Source organism: Homarus americanus, unplaced genomic scaffold, assembly GCF_018991925.1.
Source record: "Homarus americanus isolate GMGI-L3 unplaced genomic scaffold, GMGI_Hamer_2.0 scaffold37448, whole genome shotgun sequence".
Classification (NCBI taxonomy): domain Eukaryota; kingdom Metazoa; phylum Arthropoda; class Malacostraca; order Decapoda; family Nephropidae; genus Homarus; species Homarus americanus.
The window spans coordinates 1,200,067-1,214,561 of record NW_024716097.1 but is presented as its reverse complement, the minus strand read 5'-3'; the positions used below and the strand labels follow the sequence as shown (position 1 = coordinate 1,214,561).

General features: G+C 40.3%; 1 long non-coding RNA gene across 1 annotated transcript in view; it reads right to left on the bottom strand.

Moving 5' to 3' along the window:
- Positions 1-5,448: 5,448 nt before the first annotated feature.
- Positions 5,449-14,495, bottom strand: part of LOC121858034 — a 38,398-nt gene continuing 29,351 nt past the window's right edge. The window contains exons 2-3 of the long non-coding RNA XR_006087325.1: positions 6,131-6,199; positions 5,449-5,674 (exon numbers count right to left, since the gene is read on the bottom strand). This is a non-coding gene — a long non-coding RNA (uncharacterized LOC121858034). The remainder of the gene's footprint in view (positions 5,675-6,130; positions 6,200-14,495) is intronic.

Genomic DNA, 14,495 nt, shown 5'->3' with positions numbered 1-14,495 from the left:
TCTTGTATAATATATAAGTTATATGATAGACAGTCTGGTGCTGGGGGTGCTGTGTGGTGAGGGGCTGCTTGGTAGAGACGTGCGGTGAGTAGCTTGTTGAAGGAGGTAGATGTGCAGGAGCTTCGTTAGAGAAGATGTTGCCTGTTGCTGGCCTCCTGGTCAGTGGCGTAGCTAGAGTGTGTGCCGCCCGGGGCCCTTAGTTTCCCCCGTGACCCTACAAAAAATACATATTGCACAGTGACTCACTCTTTTATATATATATATCTTGATAAAATCACACGGGAAGATGGAAACAACGGAGTACCTTAGCTTTCGTCTTTATTCAAGACATCTTCAGAGGCAACTGTTGCCTCTGAAGATGTCTTGAATAAAGACGAAAGCTAAGATACTCCGTTGTTTCCATCTTCCCGTGTGATTTTATCAAGATTTATCTTATCCACGTTTTCATTGTGGATTTACATGAATATATATATATATATATATATATATATATATATATATATATATATATATATATATATATATATATATATATATATATATATATATATATATATATTAAATAGTTTGCCTTACTGTTGTCAGACAAAAGCCACCCCGATCAAAGTAGGGGGCTTTTGTCTGGGTGGCTTTCGTCTGGGGGGCTTTTGTCTGGGTGGCTTTTGTCGGGGGGGCTTTTGTCTGTACCCCAGTGAGGATAGTGTCTTAGTATAAAATCGCAATGCTGTGAAACAAAATCTTAATATTTAATCTCAGTACCGCAGCAAAAGTCACATCAATATTTTTTAACCAATACTTTAATATTTCTTACCTTATAGTATTATGTCTTCCAACGAAGTAAATAACTGGATCGAAAACACAAGAGAACTTAAAAGTCGTCTAGCCTCCCCTCGTCTTGTCACGATGGAGACTTGTGCAGAACTGAAGTGAATTGCTTGTAACTGGTGGATTGGTCGGCTGTACATGAACTGATATGACCCGAGACTGCATGGTTTTACAGCTACTGGAGACGTTAATCCTTCCCTTTGTATCGGCGGCAAGTTAATCCTCGTCGTATCTGACCTAACACCTGACCCACACCACATGAGCTCACTGGCGTACTTGTTTGAAGTTGTTTCCTTAATCCTCAACAGGTTACAGGTTGTGTGTGTGGCGGGGGGCCTCATAGCAAGGGTGTAGCTCATGACGTGGCCGTGATGATGTGGGTCAGGTGTTAGGTCAGACACGACAAGGATTAACTTGCCGCCGATACAAAGGGATGGATTAACGTTTCCAGTAGCTGCAGATATGGGTGATGAGCAGACCCAAAAGTGCCGCCCGGGGCGGACCGCCCCCCCCCCTAGCTACGCTAGTGCTCCTGGTTGAATGAAATGTTAACAGCGTGGAGCTTGCTGGAGGAGATGTTGCTTGTTCAGGAAAATGGGCAGAATGAGAGTTGCTTGGTGAGGAAGCTCAGGGAAGGACAGCTGGTGGGTCGCCATGCTCGCCGGCAGGAGCGAGGACCGCCAGGCAGGCGAGGAGATGCAAGGGGCAGCCAGGCAGCGGCGGAGGGAGGTGTTGCTTGTTCAAGAAGAATGGTCAGAATGAATCTCAATGGAGAGACAGAGCTTATATACACCCAGCAGCGGCTATGAGTCATGGTGGGAAAACCCGAGAAGTAGCCGGTGACTAGTTCCGTTGCTAAGATACAGCGGGCATTGGAATGCGGATACGCTTGGTTACTAGGGAAGACGGTAACAGGTGGTGGCGTGGCTACGCAGTTAGGCAGTTGTAGGGGAGACGTCCACTACAATACTCCCCCTCCCCTCCAGGCGGTGTAGGAGACTTGTTGTTTGTAGAGTTGCTTAGCACATGTGAGGAAGACCGGGCGGTGCATGCCTCATGTAAGACAACGGCGATGGCGTGATGAGCCGATCGCTGAAATACAACTGTCTAGATACACACGATCTGTGGGAGAAGGGAGAAAAAGGGTGTGTGGAGGCGATGAATGTTGTGCTTCCCTCACGACAGGTACAGGGTCGTCAGATGCGCCTGCTGGGGTGTGTGTGGGCCTGGATCAGGAGCAGGGGCTGGGTCAGCAGAAGCGGGTTAGGGCTCGTGACAGCAGCTGGGTCCACGACAGCAGCAGGGTGCAGGACATTAGCAGGGAGTACCTGAGGGAGAAAAGAGGGGGTGTGGAGGCGATGGATGTTGTGTGCTTCCCTCACGGCAGGAACTGCTGGGCCGGGGTCGGCGTCTGAGGCAGGACGGGTGTGCTGGGGTCGTCAGAATGTGGTGCGTGAGGCAGGAAGAGGAGCCGGTGTCTGCTTGAAGACTGGGAGCGTGATCAGTGTCTCCTCCATCCTGTGTGAGTGCTAATCTCCGGGAGTCACCATTGTAGGGGTATCGAGATATTAATGTTGTCTAGCACTCAGGATGGAAGGAAACTCTAATGTGGTTTTCTTGTATTATATAAGTTATATGATAGACAGTCTGGTGCTGGAGATGCCGTGTGGTGAGGGGCTGCTTGGTAGAGACGTGCGGTGAGTAGCTTGTTGAAGGAGGTAGATGTGCAGGAGCTTCGTTAGAGAAGATGTTGCCTGTTGCTGGATTCCTGGTTGAATGAAATGTTAACAGCGTGGAGCTTGCTGGAGGAGATGTTGCTTGTTCAGGAAAATGAGCAGAATGAGAGTTGGTTGGTGAGGAAGCTCAGAGAAGGACATGCTCGCTGGCGGGAGCGAGGACCGCCAGGCAGGCGGAGGAAAGGCGAGGGTCGCCAGGTAGCGGCAGAGGAGGAGGTGTTGCTTGTTCAAGAAGATTGGTCAGACTCAATCTCAATGGAGAGACAGAGCTTATATACACCCAGCAGCAGCCGCCAGTCCTCTATGAGTCATGTTGGGAAAACCCGAGAAGTAGCCGGTGACTAGTTCCGTTGCTAAGATACGGTAACATCTGGGGACAGCTCTGCTTGGTTGCTAGGGGAGGCGGCACATTGGAATGCGATACGCAGTTGTAGGGGAGACGTCCACTACAGGCTGCTTTCAAAAACCTCTGCTAAAACTCATCACTAGTGTCCTGGAAGACACATGGTAATTTTCGAGGTGCAGGTTGACAACCCTTTATCAGAAAACCGAAAAGCTCTAAAAACCTCAAGTTTTTTGTGGGACTTTTTTTTTTTTTTTTTTAACAGGGATTATTAGCCCACCCAGGCAGAGATCACTGACCCACATCGGGGCGAAAATGTAATAGTAATAATAATTATTATTCATAGGAAATAAAAATTTTAATAAAAATACACCAACATAAAATAATAATTATTACAATAATAATAATAATAATAAAATATAATAATAAAATATAATAATAAAATTAATAATAATAATAAAATATAATAATAAAATTAATAATAATAATAATAATAATAACAATAATACTGTAATAATAAAATAATAATACAGTAAAGAAATACAAGAATGAAAAAAGATCAAAAGTGAGAAACACGACCTAGACCTATGAATTATTATTATTATTATTATTATTATTATTATTATTATTATATTTTAGACCCCCAGGCCCCAATGTGGGTCAGTGATCTATGCCCGGGTGGGCTAATACACATAGAGGGGAAAAAAAAAATCATTCTGAAAACCGAAATGCCTCTGGCCCCAAGGATTTCGGATTTCGGATTGTCAACCTGTATATTTTTATCATAAAAAGCGTCTTTGAAGCCAAAAAATACGGTAATTGCCCTTTTACTACAACTTTTCTTCAATATTAAATACAGCCTTCAAAATTTTTAGTTTGCATTACCGTGTACAGGCAAAGGTAACAACTTGGTATATTTTCTTATTTAACATTTACTACTACTTTTATTTCTTCACTAAACAGAGATTTGCAACTTTGAGAGACTGATAGAAAATGATGGATCGGTTGAGAAAAATGTATAAATCGTGTCGAAAAAGATTTATTTTGCACACCGATCAGTTTGACGTCAGTAGTGGGGAAATTTCTTGAATCAATTATAGCAGATAGCATCTGATCGCATCTGGAGAAAAGCAAATTAATCTACGACTCGCAACATGGGTTTACAAAGGGAAAATCTTGTCTAACAAATCTGCTGACGTTTTTTAGGAAAGTCTTTGAAGTAGTAGATAATGACGAAAATTACGATGTTATTTACTTAGACTTTAGTAAAGCATTTGACAGAGTACCGCATTAGAGGCTTCTCAGAAAAATTAAGGCTCATGGTATCGAGGGGAGAGTTTTAAATTGGATAAAATCATGGCTCACCGATAGAACGCAGAGGGTCAGCGGAGATGGTGTTAAATCTGAGTGGGGCCGTGTAACCAGTGGGGTTCCCCAGGGGTCAGTACTAGGCCCACTCTTGTTCATAATCTACATAAACGATCTAGATACTAGGATCAGCAGTGACATAAGCAAGTTTGCGGATGACACCAAAATAGGGCGGCAGATTAATTCAGGGCAGGATGCAAATGCATTACAGGAGGATCTAAATAAACTGCAGGAGTGGTTAGAAAAATGGCAAAAGAAATTCAACACCAGCAAGTGCAGCGTACTTAATATTGGAAAAACAAATACTGACAATGTATACAGCCTTAACAACATCAACCTAGAGAAGTCGACTTGTGAAAGAGACCTAGGGGTACTTGTAAGCCCGGACCTACGGCCTAGAAAACAGTGCGTTAATGTTCGAAATAAGGCAAACAGAGTATTGGGTTTTATATCTAGAAGTGTAAGTAATAAGAGTGCAGAGGTCTTATTACAACTATATCTTGCGCTAGTCAGGCCGCACCTCGATTATGTGGTTCAGTTCTGGTGCCCTTATTATAGAATGGATATCAATTCACTAGAGTCGGTGCAGCGAAGAATGACGAAAATGATTCCCTGGACTTAGAAACCTTCCATATCAGGATAGGTTAAAGAAATTTAACTTGCATCTCCTAGAAAGACGAAGAGTGCAGGGAGATATGGTAGAAGTATTTAAGTGGGTGAAAGGAATCAATAAAGGGGATATAGATAAAGTTCTTATAATATCCGAGCAGGATAGGACTCGGAGCAACGGATTTAAGTTGGATAAGTTTAGGTTTAGGAGGGAGATAGGAAGAAACTGGTTCACAAATAGGGTGGTGGACGAGTGGAACAAGCTTAGCAACTTTGTAGTAAGTGCTGGAATTCTGGAAAGTTTCAAAAGGAGGCTAGATAGATTCATGGATGATAGAGAGTGGTTGTAACTCTCGACAGGAGCTGCCATGCACAGGCTAACTGGCCTATTGCAGACTCTTTATTTTCTTTATGTTCTTATGTTAACTGCAAGAACATTACCCTATGGCCCGTTACTTCAGTTCCATTCTCATCTTGCCGTTACTAAGCTTGATCACTAATTATGATATACAGTATACTGTATATGATTAACTGTACATAAAATTTTTTATTTATAAATACTAGAAATGATCAATGACAATTTTAATGCACTTGTAGGCTTCATAGCACAAAATAATTCTGTTAAATTTATAGGACATTGAAGTTGTAGCTTATTTATAAATTGCTCTACTATTACAAATTCTTCTTCGTGGCTTTGGAGGCTGCAGACATCCAAGACCTGTCATCTCTGCTACAGTCGATCCCTTAGCGGGCTAACTTCACTATTGTAGTTCATACACCTCAATGGGCCAACCTGAAATATTAACACTTGTCGAAACCAATTTCTATTTCTGCAATATGTCCTTTGTAAAACTACTAAAACACCTTACATGTAATACTGTACTTCTTTTCCTTCAACAGCTACAGACTTGGGGCCAATATTTAGATATCAGGCAGGATAAAAGCTCTGCTAAAGCCACCACGATTACTTAAATATTTTACCAAAATGCATAAATACTAGTTGTCTTCCCATACGAAGAACTTTTAAAAAATGAGCATCTAACTACGCCTTCATCATTACATAGGATAATACCACCACTGTTTCTGTACTACAATCATCGTTCTGATATCTTCATCACTGAATGAACTTTATTACTGTACTGTATAAATATCTCATTATGCTATGACTTCTCCAATAGAAATATACAGCTCATTTAAAGAGCTTGTAAGTTTCCTATGAATATAAAACATTAACAATAATTATTCTCACCTGAGCATAAAGTGCTGCACCAACCAAGGTCAAACAACCTTCCATATTCTTGCACCTCCACACACTTATCTTGGAATAAAAATAAAATAAAATACAGTATATATATATATATATATATATATATATATATATATATATATATATATATATATATATATATATATATATATATATACAGTGAACCCTCACTTTACGCGGTTAATTCAACCCACAGGGTACAGCGGAAAGTGAGAAACGCGTAAAGTGAACAACATAACATATGGGATTAATTGAAATAGAGACCGGGCCGACCCCCAAACTCCACTTTTTCAGACACAATACCTATGTTGTAGTAAAAATAACTTCTTAATTTTATGATGGTATGCACACACAATTAATAATTAAGAGAAATATCAATAATATTAGGTTTTTTAACACTTACATTAGTAGAAAAGATGGCTGGGCACACGGGGATGGGGGGTTGGTTCCGAGGCAGAGGGCAGATTATTGGCCCTCACCTGTATCACTTGTATCAATTGTATCACTATCCACCACAGAGGCTTGCAGGGCCTCTTTATCAAACCCCTCAAAGTCCATATAAGTCCATATCCTCACTATAATTATCTCTATCACTGATTTGGGCCGGCTGTGGTGGGTGGCGGGTGAAGAACTCGGTAATGTTTTGATGACTGGGCGACCTTGTGCGCACCCTGCTCGCGCCGCTTACACAACATGGCGGATGGCAGGAGAGGGCGGGAGGTTTGCAACCAAAAATGGCGCGGCTCGCCAGCCGCTCTCCGCGTAAAGGGGTACACGCACCGCGGAATGTGAGCATTCCGGTTTCGGCATGGTACCGCGTAAACGTGGAAACGTGGAATGTGGGACTGCGTAAACGTGGAAACGTGGAATGTGGGACCGCGTAAAGCGAGGGTTGACTTATATATATATATATATATATATATATATATATATATATATATATATATATATATATATATATATATATATATATATATATATATATATATATATAAAATACAGTATTTAAGTTGAAACCCATATCATGATACAATACATATAAACTTCTCAAAACTTTATTTTTACTTTTCAATTACAAATTTTAAAATTTTGGATGAAAAACAACTTTAAACCAAAGGTAAATTTAACTTTGCCACAACTGTGGACAAAAACCCGAGAATTGGTACAGTTGTAGCTTGTGGTATTAGAAAGTTTTGGGTCCTAAAGGGCAAAGGTTTCAAGGCCAATCGGGGTATCAAGGTCAGATGCTAAATACAGTCCTAAAATGACTCCCTGAAGGTCTCCAAGGCTGGTTTAGGTGTCTAAGGCACAGGCACTAGGTCACCTGGTCATACACACAGGGTCATATTGTCAATCACATGACTGCTAAGTCTGCTTACTCTTGGAACAACATTATGCATATACAGTGTATACAGTATACTGTTGAACGTCATGGACCATGGGTTTGTTTTTGTGCCAGGGACCATCTCAAAAGACAATAATGTGTTTGGTGTAGTTGAGAAATCCTATGCAGCAGTGATTGTAAGACTAAAAGAGTTTGAAAGTTTGGCAGACTGCAAGAAAGTTTTCTGTATAATCCTAAGGAACTAACCCAGGGAAAATGTGTAACCACTAAGGCCAAATGGCATAAGAAGTGCTACGACCAAGATTCAGCCAGGTCTCTTCAAAGTGTGCAGGTTAAAGCCCTCCAGCATTCAACATATCTAGATTCTACCCGAGCCATCAATGTCACAAGCTATCGCGCAGACTGTCACTGGACCTTTAACTTCAGGAAGGCTAACTTGTCCATCTACCATAGACATTTGTCTCATTTATGGGAAATCAGACAAGAACCTCCACTGTGTGTCACAACATCCCAGGATGTCAACCTTAAGATGAGAATTCAGATCCTCCAGGACTTTGATAACATGGCCAGACAGCCACATGGGGGTGATCTTATGACAGATGATGCATTTTATCATTTTGTGTCCGACAACCAATTATGTAGCAAACAACGAGAGGCACCACACAAACCCAAAGATCAAGGTAGAAAGACATGGCTTTGGGTTCTTGAGGAGCTCTATGGTGAAATCAGCTGGGAAGTTGGTGAAGGAAAAATGTCTTTCAAGCTCGGAGAACTGAGGGAATGACTGTCTGAGACACTGAAAAAATGGGGCTGTGAAGCAGGTTATGTTCATCACACTCAACTGAAAGAACTGATCATTGGTTGTTTTTCTGGCTTGAAAGAGGAGACTGATGGGAAGAATGTGATCTTTGTGTTCCTTGACACCAGAAAATCAATCAATGCGGATGCTGCAGAAAGTGATTCTTGTATCCTTGCAAATTGTGGGCATTCTTTGCCGGGAGATTGAATATGACCCATTATGGTCTTTCAATTGTGAGTTTGAGGATGGCTCCCAGGAAAGGCCATTCCCCCAGACTAAATCCAGCCAGCCGACAATGAAAATTGGACAGCTGAAGGTTTTCAACACTGTTTCGAAATGGGCTACTCTCCCAGTGACTTTGTTCCTTGGCCTATACTGTCACTCGCAATTCAGAAATAAGATATTTGTTAATTTCCTCTATAGACTTGGACTCTCCGACAGCTACAAAAAGTCATCTACCATGAACCACAGGTGACCTCATTCTTTTTCAAACAATTCACAAAAGAAGGGTTGGTTTGCCCAATGAATATACAGAAAGGTGTCTTTACAATGGGTATGATCAATAATATCACTCATAATCCAATGTCCACTACAACGAAAGAAGCTTTCCACGGGACAGCCATGAGCCTGTTTCAGGCCAAGTCAATACATGAACCAGGAGCTCCTTGTGAGAAAGGATCATGTGAGGAGGTTGAGACTGAAGGTTTGCGGAAGTCATATACATTTGTCTGTCAGCTGGATGTAGATATCACAAGAGGTGCAATACCACCCATGCTTCCAATCACCATTCCAGAGAATCTGCCAGTCTTTGAAAAGGTATACAAAGAGGAACAAGATTGCCTGAACCATATTACACAATCCCAAGCTCAGGGGTCCTCCAAAGAAGTGTCATGGCTTGAAACACATGGCAGAACTTTGGTAAAGAATTAATGCAGACAATGAGCAGTCTCCCAATGATGGGCCTCTCCCCTATCAGTGCAATGGATGAAAGCTTTAAAATTCTTCAATGGCTCCCATGCCAACTGTATAAGTCAATCTCCTACAGAAAGCACTGTTCTGCCACAAATCTCAAAAAGTGAAGTGCCTTCCACCAACAGCAGATGCTATACTCCTCCATTCAAACAGAGTCCCATATCAAGCTTTCATCTAGGCCAGAAGTGACACTCCTCTACTGAAGATGCCATCACCAGAAGATTACAGAGGGAAAGACTCAAACACCTCCTCGTGGAGCCCCCGGTGGATATCCCAGTCACCTCATGGAGCCCCCAGTGGATATCCCGGTCACCTCATGCACCACCCCAGCAGTGTTGATGTTAAAAAACCATGTAGCTCCAGCACCTGCATTCATTTGTGCACTTTCTCCTGCAATAAATGAGGACCACTACCTCATGAAAGCCTTGTGTGTTTGAGCAAAATTTTTTTTCCATGAAATGTGTTACGTATAAATTCCTAATAATTTCCAGCAATTGGTGTAATGATGTCACTGAGCTGTGGTTTGTACCTGAATGGTTATTATGGCAGTATTACTATTATAAGTAGAAGATCAGGAGATGATTCAGTGGTAACATGCATCATTTGTTCATTTCAAAGTTCAATAAAAACATTATAAACACATTTTTATATGTCGCCCATATTATTATTATTATTACAGTACGGGTGTTATTTTTTGCAGCAACAACGCATTTTTTTTAATCATGACTCTGGTCATTGCTCAAGGTCTCTTCAGTTTAGATCGTTAGCAACATTATAATCACTTTTGTCTTGTTATGATAATTCATATGATAGGTCACATATAATAGTTTATGCCTAATGCCCTTCTAAGAGTAAGCAGACCTAGTGGTCACATGATTGACCTTATGACCCTGTGTGAGACTAACAAATTATATATCAGATGGATCACCATGTAATACTAATGAACGCTTTGTTCTCTGCAGGTTTTTGACCATATCAATAATATCGAGTGCGTCACAGGCGGGTTTCAATCATTCCCTTCGACTTGCCCGTCACCCGACCGCCCTTAACTAAGGTGGTCACACACCAAATCTACTTCATTTACAAGTACGTACTGTATATACAAAGTTTTAAAAAAGAATTAAGTGGGTGTTTACATTACAGAAGTAATGAGTTCATAAATTATTGCTGCTGCTAGTTGGAATCACAGTAAGTAGCATTTGGCATAAGTTATGGTATCTTGAATCTTTAGTTTAATTTAACCAATAATTTCAAAACACATTTCGCTCTTAGGGTATCACCTCTAAATAGACCATCTGACATAGGCCTTATTTAAATTTTAAAGAACTGTGCATAAAAATCATTAAAGTTAGTAAAAGTGTTAAAGCAAAACAATGTAGTACTGTATAGAGTAACTTGAGAGACCTTAAGACCCAGGAAATTTTAAAATTCTCTAAATTGGTTTGGTCTTTGTCCCTGGCTTGAGGATCTATTTGTGCAGGCAGTCTCCAGGTTACGTACAAGTTCCGTTCCTAGGGACATTCTTCAGTCGAAAATATACTGAAGTCTAACTACATACTCTATAGTGTATGTGCATACCGTACTGACAGAACAATGTTTAAAATCCCACTATATCGTAGCCTTAGTCCTTATATGCAAGTGATTCTGACTAATGCAATGAAGGTTTTGTACTGATAAACTGAACGACGTCCAGATTTTCGGAGGGACAGTCCTGCTTTTCAGATATGTGTCCGGTTTTGTCAAGTAATCACGACAATGTCCTGCCTTTGGAGCATACTTTTATAAATGTTCCTCTTTATTACAATTGCTGCCATTATGTACAGTCACATTTTGTTTTCTTTATTTTGTTTTTTGGTATGTTATGTTCTTGAACAATTGTTTGGCACTGAATGTAGATCTCCCTAGATGGAGTCTGACTGTCTGTCTGATAACCAGTCCATACTGGGACTGTACATGTACACACTGGCCGCAGAGACAGCAGCCATAGTTGCCATTGAAAATATTGACAATTAGAATATATTTGGTTGGTTTTTGTGCACAAAAACCTTCACAAGTGATTCTAATTCTTGGTAACATTCTTTTAAGCAACAAAAATTCACACTATTGGAGGCAGAAAATTTGGTAAAATGGCATCTAAAGTATGGATAGCACATTGAAAGTGCTGGTTTAGTAGCCTTAGTGCTGAGGCAGTATAGGCAGTGCTGTGTGTACACATGTGAAGGAAGTGATCACAAAATTATCTAAAAGAAAGCATACATTTAATGCACATCTGCAGTCTAAATACCCATTTATTACAGAAACAACTGAAAGTGACATACGGTGTGAGACTTCAACATTGCAAATGGTGGGATTAGTGACATTACTAAGAACCTCAGCTCAAAGAGACATAAGTCTGCGGATGTCAGTGCTCCATTTACAGACATAAAGTACCTACAGTATGGATTCTTTTAAAAGTGTGATGCCTAGCAATAAGGATTTAGACGTGGTTGCTTACCATACAGTCAGGGAGAACCAAAGTTTTTTATATACATACTAACTGTATAAAAAAATTTCAAACATGCTTTAAACGAAAATTAGGTGCGCTAGAACAAAGTGTGAAGCAATTGTTAAAAATGTATTTGCTACCATTGCTGTCACAAATTATAAAACAGTTGAAGGATGCTCATTTTGTAACAAAAAACAACTATGTGAACATCAAGCTGTTTCCTGTTTTAATTCACTTCATTCAGCCATATGGAGGTGCTCAAGAGGGCATGCAAGATTATTCATCAGCTGTAAACAAAATAGTAATAGAGTTTTATAACACGTGTTCAGTACTTAGATCAATGGTCGGGTTACATATAAAACCTTGAGCCTTTTTTCTTTTTTTCTTTTTTATGGGGAATAGCCCACCCGCGCACAGGTCATCGACCCACAACTGGGCCTAGAGGGTGAAAAAATAAGAGTAAAAAGAAAAAGATTATATTAATCTACACCACAAAGATGCCGGAAAACCAGCTTTTGAAGTGAGACAGATCATAGGAGTATGGAAACACAGAATAAGGCAGAGCATTCCACAGTTTAGCTGTGTGAGGAAAGAAGGATCTACTATAACGGGTTATTCTAGTGTGACCGAAATCCAGAGAGAAACGGAGGGCACCGCGGGTAAGACGAGTGTTACGAGCCCACGGCCTTGTCGGTGGTACACAGGATGCCAAATCCATCGAACATACCTATAAAAGAGAGAGTGAAGCAACATTGCAGCAAAGAGAAAGGAAAGAAAGATTATCAACTAAAGGAGGAGAGTCAATAAGATGAAATCCCTTTGTTTCCACCCTATCTAACAGTTGGACAGAAGAAGAGCCACCCCAGATATGAGAACAGTACTGTACTCCGAGTTAGGACGAATGAATCCCTTCTAATGTATACTTGAAGCAACTGCTCAGGAGTGAAATCAATACGGCATCTGTACAGCATTCCTAGCTTTCGGGAGGCAGCTTTAGCAATGTTGAAGATGTGTGGCTTCCATGACATATTAGAGGAAATGGTGAAGCCTAGCACTGTCTCATTTTAGAATTTGGCAGAATGATTGCATCCTGAAATGTGATTAGTGGAAGATCATCTAATTTGGAAAGTGTAATTGGTAAATACAGTACCGAGTTTTATTACTATTGAATTTAACCAAGTTTCTACCTCCCCATTCAGAGATGCTGCACAGATCCGCATTGATAGCTGTAATGATATCAGCTCTAGAAACAGATCTAGTTTAAGAATTAGGGATAAGGGGAAAATGTGAAGAAGAGTGAAGAGTAGAATCATCAGCATAAGAATGGATAGAATTAGTAGTAGTGTGCAGTAAACCATTGATAAAAAGAAGGATGAGAGAAGGTGAAAAAACAGAACCCTGTGGGACACCACTATTGGTAGAAAAAGAGCGAGATATCGATCCCTCGACAACAACTGCCATGGATCGGTTCTCAAGGAAGCTAGAAATTAGAGAACAAAGTGGGGGAGAGAAACCATAAGAGGGAAGTTTAGATAGCAAAGACTTGTGCCATACCCTGTCAAATGAAAAATAAAGCTGCTTATGTACAGAGAAAAGTTACGTAGATAGTACACAAACTGATTTTGTACTGAATTATTGCATGAAATAAAAATTAAATTCAAATGGAGCCACTAAAATAATTGCAATGAATATTTTGAAGTTTTAATAATGATTCTGGGATAAGTTACCTTCTGTACTGTAGCCTGTTCAACTTTGCAAATGAGGGCAGATTGGCTGGCGGACATAGATGCTTCGAGTCACTACAGTTCTTTAGTATTTAAACTATCTTGCTCATATTCTGATAATTTAAGGGTTAACATTTCTGTGTTGATCTCATAATTTTTGCACTTGGGGAAGCAAAAATTAGCATGTGACACACAATGGTTACAAATATCATAGAGAGAACAAGAAAAAGAATAAGAATGGAGGAGTTAATGATGTTTGGTAACTTGTTCCACTCATCTATTTCCAAACCAATGTTTACCTATCTCGTGCCTAAATCTAAATTTTTCTAATTTAAAACCATAGCTACAAGTTTGCTCCTGGTTGGATGGTTTGAGTACCTTTGTTGTATCACCTTTGTTTAGCCCTGACTTCCATTTATACACCTCGATCGGTTAGGTTAGGTTGGGTTAGGTTAGGTTAGATTAGGTTAGATTAGATTAGATTAGATTAGATTAGGTTAGGTACATGCACTTGATCTATTAACTCTGATTAAATTTAAGTTTACCAACTTTTTGTGACTTCGTGACACCAAATACTAGTCGAGGTTAGGTTGGGTTAGGTACATGCACTCGATCTATTAACTCAGATTAAATTAAGTTTACCAATTTTTTGTGACTTTCTGACACCAAATACTAGTCGAGAAGTGATTAGCAGTCCGACTTATTCATCTAGGACCATTATTTGACTTCATTAAGGCTATATTTGGCTACATTTGGGTAATTAGTCGGACCGCATTGTTTACATCTGCCACCACACGATGACGCGACTGTGGGAATGTGAACGTTAACTCTATATATAGAAAACTAAGCATTTGCCCAAGAAAATAATAGAACCGAAAGTAATCAGCGTACAAAACTGTCTAAAAACACCCCTCCTCCACAATTACCGAACCGCTGACGGTCTGAATCGGAAGTAAAACACCGTTAATATGAAGAATAGTGGGCGCAAGCGACAACCAACCCAACTGCACTCCTTAATCCTC